General features: G+C 39.9%; 1 pseudogene; it reads right to left on the reverse strand.

The window, feature by feature from the left end:
- Positions 1–4871: 4871 nt before the first annotated feature.
- Positions 4872–9005, reverse strand: LOC136136931 (small ribosomal subunit protein uS5 pseudogene; annotated as a pseudogene).
- Between the last annotated feature and the right edge of the window lie 1376 nt (positions 9006–10381).

The raw sequence follows: 10381 nt of genomic DNA on the forward strand, positions 1-10381 counted from the left end.
TCTCTTATTGCTGTGGCTAAAACTTTGTTGAATAATGGTGGTGAGAGTGGGCAGCCTTGTCTTGTTCCTGATCTTGGAAATGGTTTCAGTTTTTCACCATTGAGAACGATGATGGCTGTGGGTTTGTCATACATGACCTTTATTATGTTGAGGTAGGTTCCCTTTATGCCTACTTCCTAGAGGGTTTTTATTATAAATGGATATTGAATTTTGTCAAAAGATTTTTCTGCATCTACTGAGATGATCATATGGTTTTTATCCTTCAGTTTGTTAATATGGTGTATCACATTGATTGATTTGAGTATATTGAAGAATCCTTGCGTTCCTGGGATAAACCCCACTTGATCATGGTGTATGATCCTTTTAATGTGCTGTTGGATTCTGTTTGCTAGTATTTTGTTGAGAATTTTTGCATCTATGCTCATCAGTGATATTGGCCTGTAGTTTTCTTTCTGTGTGACATCTTTGTCTGGTTTTGGTATCAGGGTGATGATGGCCTTGTAGAATGAGTTTGGGAATGTTCTTCCTCTGCTATCTTTTGGAAGAGTTTGAGAGGGATAGGTTTTAGCTCTTCTCTAAATGTTTGATAGAATTCGCCTGTGAAGCCATCTGGTCCTGGGCTTTTGTTTGTTGGGAAATTTTTAATCACAGTCTCAATTTCAGTGCTTGTGATTGGTCTGTTTATATTTTCTGTCTCTTCCCAGTTCAGTCTCAGAAGGTTGTGCTTTTCTAAGAATTTGTCCTTTTCTTCCAGGTTGTCCATTTTATTGGCATATAGTTGAATGTAATAATCTCTCATGATCCTTTGTATTTCTGCAGTGTCAGCTGTTACTTATCCTTTTCATTTCTAGTTCTGTTGGTTTGAGTCTTCGCCCTTTTTTTCTTGATGAGTCTGGCTAATGGTTTATCAATTTTGTTTATCTTCTCAAAGAACCAGCTTTTAGTTTTATTGATCTTTGCTATCGTTTCCTTCATTTCTTTTTCATTTATTTCTGATCTGATCTTTATGATTTCTTTCCTTCTGCTAATTTTGGGGGTTTTTTGTTCTTCTTTCTATAATTGCTTTGGGTGTAAGGTTAGGTTGTTTATTTGAGATGTTTCTTGTTTCTTGAGGTAGGATTGTATTGCTAAAAACTTCCCTCTTAGAAATGCTTTTGCTGCATCCCATAGGTTTTGTGTCGTCGTGTTTTCATAGTCATCTATTTCTAGGTATTTTTTGATTTCCTCTTTGATTGCTTCAGTGATCTCTTGGTTGTTTAGTAACGTATTGTTTAGCCTCCATGTGTTTGTATTTTTTACAGTTTTTTTCCTATAATTGATAGCTAGTCTCATAGCGTTGTGGTCAAAAAAGATACTTGATACGATTTCAATTTTCTTAGATTTACCGAGGCTTGATTTGTGACCCAAGGTATGGTCTATGCTGGAGAATGTTCCGTGAGTACTTGAGAAGAAAGTCTATTCTGTTGTGTTTTTGGATGGAATGCCCTATAAATATCAATCAAGTCCATCTTGTTTAATGTGTCATTTAAAGCTTGTGTTTCCTTATTAATTTTCATTTTGGATGCTCTGTCCATTGCTGAAAATGGGGTGTTAAAGTGTCCTACTATTATTGTGTTACTATTGATTTCCCCTTTTATGGCTGTTAGCATTTGCTTTATGTATTTAGGTGCTCCTATGTTGGGTGCATAAATATTTACAATTGTTATATCTTCTTCTTGGATTGATCCCTTGATTATTATGTAGTGTCCTTCTTTGTCTCTTGTAATAGTCTTTATTTTAAAGTCTATGTTGTCTGATATGCAAATGGGTACCCCAGCTTTCTTTTGATTTCCGTTTGCATGGAATGTCTTTTTCCATCCCCTCACTTTCAGTCTGTATGTGTCCATAGGTCTGAAGTGGGTCTCTTGTAGACAGCATATATATGGGTCTTGTTTTTGTATCCATTCAGCCAGTCTATGTCTTTTGGTGGAGCATTTAATCCATTTACATTTAAGGTAATTATCAATATGTGTGTTTCTATTACAATTTCCTTAATTGTTTTGGGTTTGTTTCTATAGGTCTTTTCTTCTCTTGTGTTTACTGCCTTTGTTGTAAAGCTGTTTTGGTGGTGCTGAATTCTCTTATCTGTTGCTTGTCTGTAAAGGTTTTAATTTCTCTGTCGAATCTGAATGAGATCCTCACTGGCTAGAGTAATCTTGGTTGTAGGTTTTTCCCTTTCATCACTTTAAATATGTCCTGCCACTCCCTTCTGGCTTGCAGAGCTTCTGCTGAAAAATCAGCTGTTAACCTTATGGGGATTCCCTTGTACATTATTTGTTGCTCTTCCTTTGCTGCTTTTTTCTTTCTATTTAATTTTTGATATTTTGATTAATATGTGTCTCGGCGTGTTTCTCTTTGACTTTATCCTGTATGGTACTCTCTGTGCTTCCCTGACTTGATTGACTATTTCCTTTCCAATGTTAAGGAAGTTTTCGACTATAATCTCTTCAAATATTTTCTCAGTCCCTTTCTTTTTCTCTTCTTCTTCTGGGACCCCTGTAATTCGAATGTCAGTGCGTTTAATGTCCCCGATGTCTCTGAGGCTGTCCTCAATTCTTTTCATTCTTTTTTCTTTATTCTGCTCCCTGGAAGTTATTTCCACCATTTTATCTTCCAGCTCACTTATCCGTTCTTCTGCCTCAGTTATTCTGCTATTGATTCCTTCTAGAGTATTTTTAATTTCAGTTATTGTGCTGTTCATCATTGTTTGTTTGCTCTTTAGTTCTTCTAGATCCTCGTTAAATGTTTCTTGTATTTTCTCCGTTCCCTTTCCAAGATTTTGGATCATCTCTACTATCATTACTCTGAATTCTTTTTCAGGTAAGTTGCCTATTTCAACTTCATTTATTTGGTCTTGTAGGTTTTTACCTTGCTCCTTTGTCTGTAACATATTTTTTCGTCGTTTCATATATATATATATTTTTTTATGGGTGATGTTGTATTCCTGTCTTACTGAGTGTTTGGCCTGAGACCTCCAGTACTGGAGTTTGGAGGCAGTTGGATCGAGCTGGGTCTTTGTGCTGAGATGAGGACCTCCAGAAGGCCTCCCTCTGATTGATATTCCCTGGGGTCTGAGGTTCTCTGTTAGTCCAGCTCTTTGGGCTCAGAGTTCCCACCACAGGAGCTCAGGCCCTATCTCTGGCCGGGGAACCAAGCTCCCGAAGCTTCATGGCATGTTTAAAAAGAAAAAAAAAAAAGGAAGAAAGAAAGAAAAAAAGGAGCAGTATAATATCAAAGAATAAAAAAACAAAATAGAATTAGAAAGATAAAAATTATACTAGGAAAACTAAAAGTATAATTGAAACAATGGGTCGCTGGGGGTTGCTCCCATCCCCTTAGGTGTCCGTGGTCCCCCTCTGGTGCCTAGTAGGTGCCCTAGTTGTGAGGAGACGTGAATTCCACATCCTCCTACTTTGCCATCTTGACTCCCAATCTCATTCTTAATAATGATAATTACATTTTTAAAAAAAGTAACCTTGGATATGTCAGACATTTTCAGTAGTTTTTGCTTTAACATTTAGTGATAAAATACACGCTTAAAATAATAAACAGGTAATTTTCTTAAATGTTGCAACTTAAGAAATTAGCGTGAGGAAACAAAGTGTATGCATTAGTTATCTATTGGTGCATACTACAGGGCTTCCCTGGTGGCGCAGTGGTTGGGGGTCCACCTGCTGATGCAGGGGACACGGGTTCGTGCCCCGGTCTGGGAAGATCCCACATGCCACGGAGTGGCTGGGCCCGTGAGCCATGGCCGCTGAGCCCGCGCGTCTGGAGCCTGTGCTCCGCAACGGGAGAGGCCACAACAGTGAGAGGCCCGCATACGCAAAAAAAAAAAAAAAAGTTCACTTTAAAAAATTAAATGCAGTATTGGATTTGAACTACAAAGCCTTCTGTGGGTGTTACTTTGATTTGGTGGATTCACATGAAGAATCTGAGAGCCACAGATGTTAAGTGACCTTATCAAGAGGGGCAATAGCATTGATGCCATTAAGGGCCACTGACCCTCTGTGATACAGGTTTGAACCTGATTTTCCGGAACCTCAGGCTTTTCCTTTTCAAGACGGCCTCCCACACTACCTATACCCTCTAGTCAAAGTGATAGAAAAGGAGCATCCAGGGAGGGAACAGTGGACCATTTGGGGTTAGCAGCTGGTGTTGGGGAAAAGAAAGTATACCTTCCACATTACCAGGGCTCACATTTTTGATTACTAAATGGAACGTCAACTTGAGTACCGAACTCTGCTCTACCTCCTCGATTGTTTTTAGCTTTGGCCTATAGCTTCACTAATAAGCCCTTGCATTTATATCAAGATTCATCACTAAAACATTCTTTAAAAATAAGTTAACTCATATGATCCCCAAAACAACCTTCTAATATACATATTTTTAACTAATTGTTCCAGATTAAGGAATACAATATTATTTCTCATTTTCCTCTGCCCAAACCCTTCTTTACACCATCTATGGTGGAAGTGTTAGCAGTGGGAGGTGGGGAGATGGACCTGTCTGACTGAGAATATAGATGTATATTTTATAAAACATTTGAATCAGAACAAAAGATTTGTTGGTTCATTCATTCATCAGTTTATTACAATAATGTATATAATGAGTAAATGGATTCCAGGTCCCATTTAAATGAATAAGCATAGTTTGAGTGTCCAGAAAGATCTAATCTAATGATAAAATGTATCAAATAAGGAGCTGGAAACCACTGTATGAAGTACTGCTTTGGAAATATGAGATAAGCAAGCCCATCTGTTCTGAGAGTTGGAAGAAGGGTGAGAAGATATTTTTTTTCAGCTTCATTCACTTAATTTTCTCATATAAAACTATGTGGTGGCCACAGCTGGAGCCTGGGTCCTCTGCACAGAAACTCTGGTGTAGGTCTTTACTAGATGGTCAGTAAATTCCTGATAGGGGATCTGGTGAACACCATGTCTTCCCAGAGATCAGCAGTGAGATAGCTGTAGGTCTTGGAAATGGCATCAAAAGTGGCCTTGGCGAAGTTTCCCAGGATGGCGGTGCAGCCCCTGGCAGAGGTGCAGCCGTCATCAATACCAGCCGTCAGCAGCAGCTTCTTGGGCACAGGGGCTGAGACGATGCCAGGGCCCCTGGGGCCAGGATGAGGTGCACCAGCACAGAGCCACAGCGGCCAGTACCTTGCAAGGGAGGGCACGGGGATGATGGAGAGCTTGGCCAGAACGATGGCTGCACGGAAAGCAGTGGTTAACTCCGTGGAGCGCCTGACCTGGTCTGCTGGCCAGTACAGGTCTGCTTTTGCACAGGCATAATGGGAAGATATTTTAAAACGTCACAGAGGAGGTAACATTTGAGCTGAACCTAAAAAATGGGCAAGAGTCACCAGAGCAGAAGAGGAGAAAGGGATCCCAACCTGAATGGCTGTTTGGGTGTCATCCAGCATCAATGTAGTTCCAGGTGCTTCCACAAGCTCCTGCCAATACCATGTTCTTACCCTGCTGGGAACCAGAGAAGTCAGGGAATTTGGATGAAAATTTCTAATGGAATTTTGTTATCCTATGCCGAGAAGACCTAAAACAAACCATTATTAATATTAATAAGCTTTCTTTTGTTATCAGTTTTGCTATTTAAGATCAAAGCTTTGCCATTAAAGATAATTAAGGCTTGAGAAACATTTATTAAACAATATTCTTTGAACTTACATAATTCAAATGTAAGCTGAATTATGTAAGTTCAACTTACATAATTGTTGTAAGTTCAGAGAGAAAGAACACCATTAATAATACTGTCTTACCTTCATTCTGCATTTGTTTGCAGGAGACACATTTGCATTGTGCCAGTGCACTTTATCATGGTGTGACTCGTTTTCTCTGGGGCCGTACTTTTTTCATCTTCTTGTTTCTGCTCCGTGTTCAGTTGTTGGAGCTTTTGCTATGATTGTGTCCAATCTACTGCTTCTTCCTAATTCCCCTCCCTCCTGCCCCACCTCCCTTCAGCTGCTAAACTTATATCATCTGAAAGCTCAGTTCAAAAGCAAGGTCTCAGACCCTCCTCTCACCCCTAACCAGTCTCTTGCTCACTGTGGACCTGCAGGACTTGTGCCTGAATGCCCTTGGAATGGAGAGATTCTCTAGCTCCCCCAGCGTCTGTGTGGATAGGCCCTTGACCCAGGAGAAACCTCCCTTGGACACACTTGTTGATGTATGATGCACACACACACCCAAACTCAGCTAATCAGAGATATTCCCTTGGGTTCTCAAATTGGAGGTTGATAATAGCATCAGTTTCACCTCCTATAATCTTTCTCTAAAGCAGCTGGAAAGAATTAACGTAACCCTTGAAGAGAAGCATAGCCTGGACAGTAAAAGAGATTCCTGCTCTTCTCCAAGACCCTGGATTCAGTTTTCTCTGAAGACATCCTCATCCCTGCCCTTTAATGTAAACCGATGAATTCCTATTTCTGTCTCACTTTCTCTCTCTCTCTCTTTCTCTGTCTCTCCTTTTTAGTTAAGTTTTTGTCTCTTCTAATTTAAAAATTATCGACAAGTATAATACTCCACATTAATCATTTATTTTCCTTGCCACTGGACAGTAAAGTGAATGAAGACAATGTCTTGCTTTATCTCTGTACCCCAACACTTGACAAGACATCTGACATCCTAGGCACTCTATAAATAATTGTCAAATAAGAGAATAGAGATCAAACCTATTTTGTAAGGACATAGTTGCATAATGCAACATTGTGCCCATCATAGAGTCCACATGACTAACATGTTTTAAATGTTACAAGAGATCGATTTTTTTAATTAAAATTTTATTTTATCAGTATATGAGAAGTATAGTTGATTTACAATGTTGTGTTAGTTTCAGGTTTACAGCAAAGTGATTCAGTTATACATATTTATTTTTTAAACACTTTTCCTAAAATTGATGAGACACCTGATAGATGTAATTTAAAAATAGTCAATAAAGGAGAGAAACACTTTCTCTTTAACTCAACCACTCTATCCAGGACCTTTTATACAGACACACACACACACACACACACACACACACACACACACACAGTTTCCTCTATCTATAATATTTCTCCTGCCTTGATCACCCAGGCAAACTTGCCTTCAAGTTGTGCTCAAATATAAAGAACTTCTGTCAAGTATTTTATGATACAACCCCCTTTAAATAACACTAGACTTTCTTTTACCTAATCCCCCAAAGCATTTTGACTTTATCTCATTCTGTAGAAATTATTTATTTTCATTTCTACTCCTTCCCTTCCTAGAGGTTAAGCTCTTAAAAGGATGCATATTTATCTTTGCATCTTCAGCCTCTAACATAATGACTGGCACCTAGTAAGTTATCAATGAGCATCTGAGGAGAAATCACTTTACAAAGAGTTCTTGCACAAGAACTCATTTGAACAGCACAGAAAACTGGAGGGGTCCATATTATTCTATCAGTTTTATAGATGACAAATACACTTATAATAATAGGCCTCCTGTGCCTGTAATAAGAGGCCTATTTGTTTCTCTAGATCCCTAGTGCATCCTCATTACCTGGCACAGTGTCTGGCCTGTAAGGGGTGTCATGGAGGAAGTAATTTTCCTCTACCCGTCTAGGTTCTGACTGGTCTAAGAATTAAGTTGACAAGAGGAAGATCAACAAGAGAAAAATCAATTAAAAGTTTAGTAACGCGTACATGGGAGAGACCCAGGAAAACTGAGTCAGTCCCAGTGTGGCTGAAGCCTTCAGCTTACAGACCATCTTTAGCTAAAGACGACGATGTTGGGAGTAGTCATTTTGGGACTTCAGAGGGGAGGAAGGCAACTCACGTGGAGATGGACAAACAAATGTCTGGTAAATAAATGTTTGCCGGGCCAGGCAGAGACAATGGGACACAAAGTGGACTCTGATCTCTAAGAGTTTCCCCCACCAGACCTACTCCATATTCTTTGCAGATATCTCTGGTGATAGATCTATTCTGGAAATAGGCCCTTCATCAAAATTCATTTAGGCAGTTAGGGGGAAGGTCAGAGTTTCTGCCTGAGTCTTTTGGGCCTTGTTTTTAACCAGAAATACTTCGCCCCATAGAGAGACATTTTGGGTTGGCACATTTTGCACCCTACAGGGGTCTTTTTATAAATACAAAGTCAGGAGCCTTAGCTACTTTCGGTGGCAGTGCCTTCCTCTAAAGTTAGATTTACTCAGCCTTGGTGCTCAGTCCCACCACACTGTCCTTCTGCCTCTCTCACTGGCCACATTGGGAGCAGTTTATGGGGAGAGGTGGTGACATCAATTCTGCATCCCCCATGGTCCTTGCACACACCTTTGAGGTGACTGTTTACCCTGAGTCCAGAATTTTGTTGGGTGCTTTCATAGTTTGAGTTGTAATCATCATCATAATTCCGTGAAATGTATGTTATATCCTCATTATACACAGAAGAAAATCAAGGCTTAAAATCTAAGATAATTTAGTATGTGTAGGTCCTCACTCTTTTTTATTTTTTAACTGAATGGAAATGAAGTGAATTTAATTGTATATTATTATATAAAACATCTCAAACTCACTTTGCACTGAAAAATCTTAGAACAAATAAATAAACAAAAAGGTTAAGCAAGGTCTCTGTTCAGCTGAGCAAAGCCTTTGTGAAAACCTAGCCAAATGATGACTTCCTTAGTAGGCTTTGCCAATTCCTATCAATACTCGACAGAGAGGAGTTTAAGTAGCTGCTTAAATACCAATTACTTAGAAATGGAAAACAGACAAGGGGAACAAGGCAAACACCCTGTTTAACTTACCAGAACACAGAGAAGCCTTCACTACTCAAGGCAGAGACTGGAATAGTCGCCCCAGGTCGCACAGGGCTCCAGTGCAAATTGGCACACAGCCAGGGGAACGCAGAGCCGCTGGGCAGGAAATCAGCTCCTGCCACTTCAGTTGTTTCTTCGCTTCTTCCCAGAGATGAAGCTTCCCTCCAAAACATGGGGCCATGTGGTGGATTTCTTCAACCTCCTGTACTCAAGGACAGGAGACAGACATTTTAGAGAAGTGGACCCTTGATACAGGACCATGCATCCTGCTATGTTCTCACAATTTAGAAGCAGCGCTAGTTTCATGGAGGTGAGGCACATGTACGGCCCTGTGCTCAGGGGGATCCATGATGGGTGTTTAATGTTTGGCTGTGGCTGTACTGAAATTGTTAAAGATTTTAGCTCTGAACTTGTGTGTTTTATTAGTGAGGTCTAGTGGGATGTAGGGGGCGAAAGATAATTTTCTGTCTTCCCCTCTAAGTTCCTGGCTGTGAACCCCTTTTAATGAAAGATAGATTAATAGGAGAAAAACAAACAAAAAAACCCCAGAAGTTTAGTTACATGTATAATTCCTGTATACGTGGGAGAGACCTAGCAAAACTGAGAAACTGTGCAGAATGACCCAAGCCATCACCTTAAATACCATCTCCAGCTAAAGACAAGAAGATGCTGAGAGAGGGAAGCCTGCTATGGAAGATTACCAGGCAAAGCACAGTAAACAAGGGTAGGGTTGTTATGAGGAGTTAAGTCAGTTGTCTTCTCCACTGTAAGAATTTCTAGAGATCTAGTCACCCTCCTCTTCCTGTTATAGAGAGGGACACCCCCTGACAAATGGAGATTTCCCTTATAAATGTAAGTTTCCCTTACAAAAGGGTAACTTCTACTTGGTTTTCAGAGCTTCTCCTGCGTTTGCTCTTTCTTAAAAACAATCAGCTCAAGATAATCTTTATACCATAGAGCCATATTTGGGGGGGGGGGCAAAATCTGCTCTCCTTCAGGGACAAGGGGCAGACTTCTTGCTACCCCTCTCTAGATAGTGCTCCCAGCGTCCTTCGAGCACAGAATCCTGGTCCCATGGTGTGGTGGAGTTAAGCAAGACTCACGGCAAGTACGAAGTAAGCATTTTACATCTATGATTAATTGGGGTGGTGACAGCTCCAAGAAGCCACACTTTTCATTCAAACCCAAACTTGCAGAAAGAAACAGTGATGTTCTAAGAAAACTGAGTGACTAAGAAACTCAACTGTATTCTTTCTTCTTCATGTGACTTCCCTGTGTCAGCCAACCACCTAAGCTGAAATGATGACTTAGAAGGAAAGGGTAACCCATAGTTCTTTTCCTTTTCGTTTTTTTTCTCACTAATCAGTAAACCACAGGTACAGAGTTTCAGTAGAATGTGTACATATCAAATCCAATAAAACCTGTTGAGTTTATTTTGTGCAGTAATTACTTTGTCCTGCTGAGAATGAAATACCTGGGCATGTACGAGCTATAAAATATGTTTTGTAATTTAATGCTTCCACACATGAGTTAAATACTCTTATATTTG

The sequence above is a fragment of the Phocoena phocoena genome, chromosome 17, assembly GCF_963924675.1.
Source record: "Phocoena phocoena chromosome 17, mPhoPho1.1, whole genome shotgun sequence".
NCBI lineage: Eukaryota > Metazoa > Chordata > Mammalia > Artiodactyla > Phocoenidae > Phocoena > Phocoena phocoena.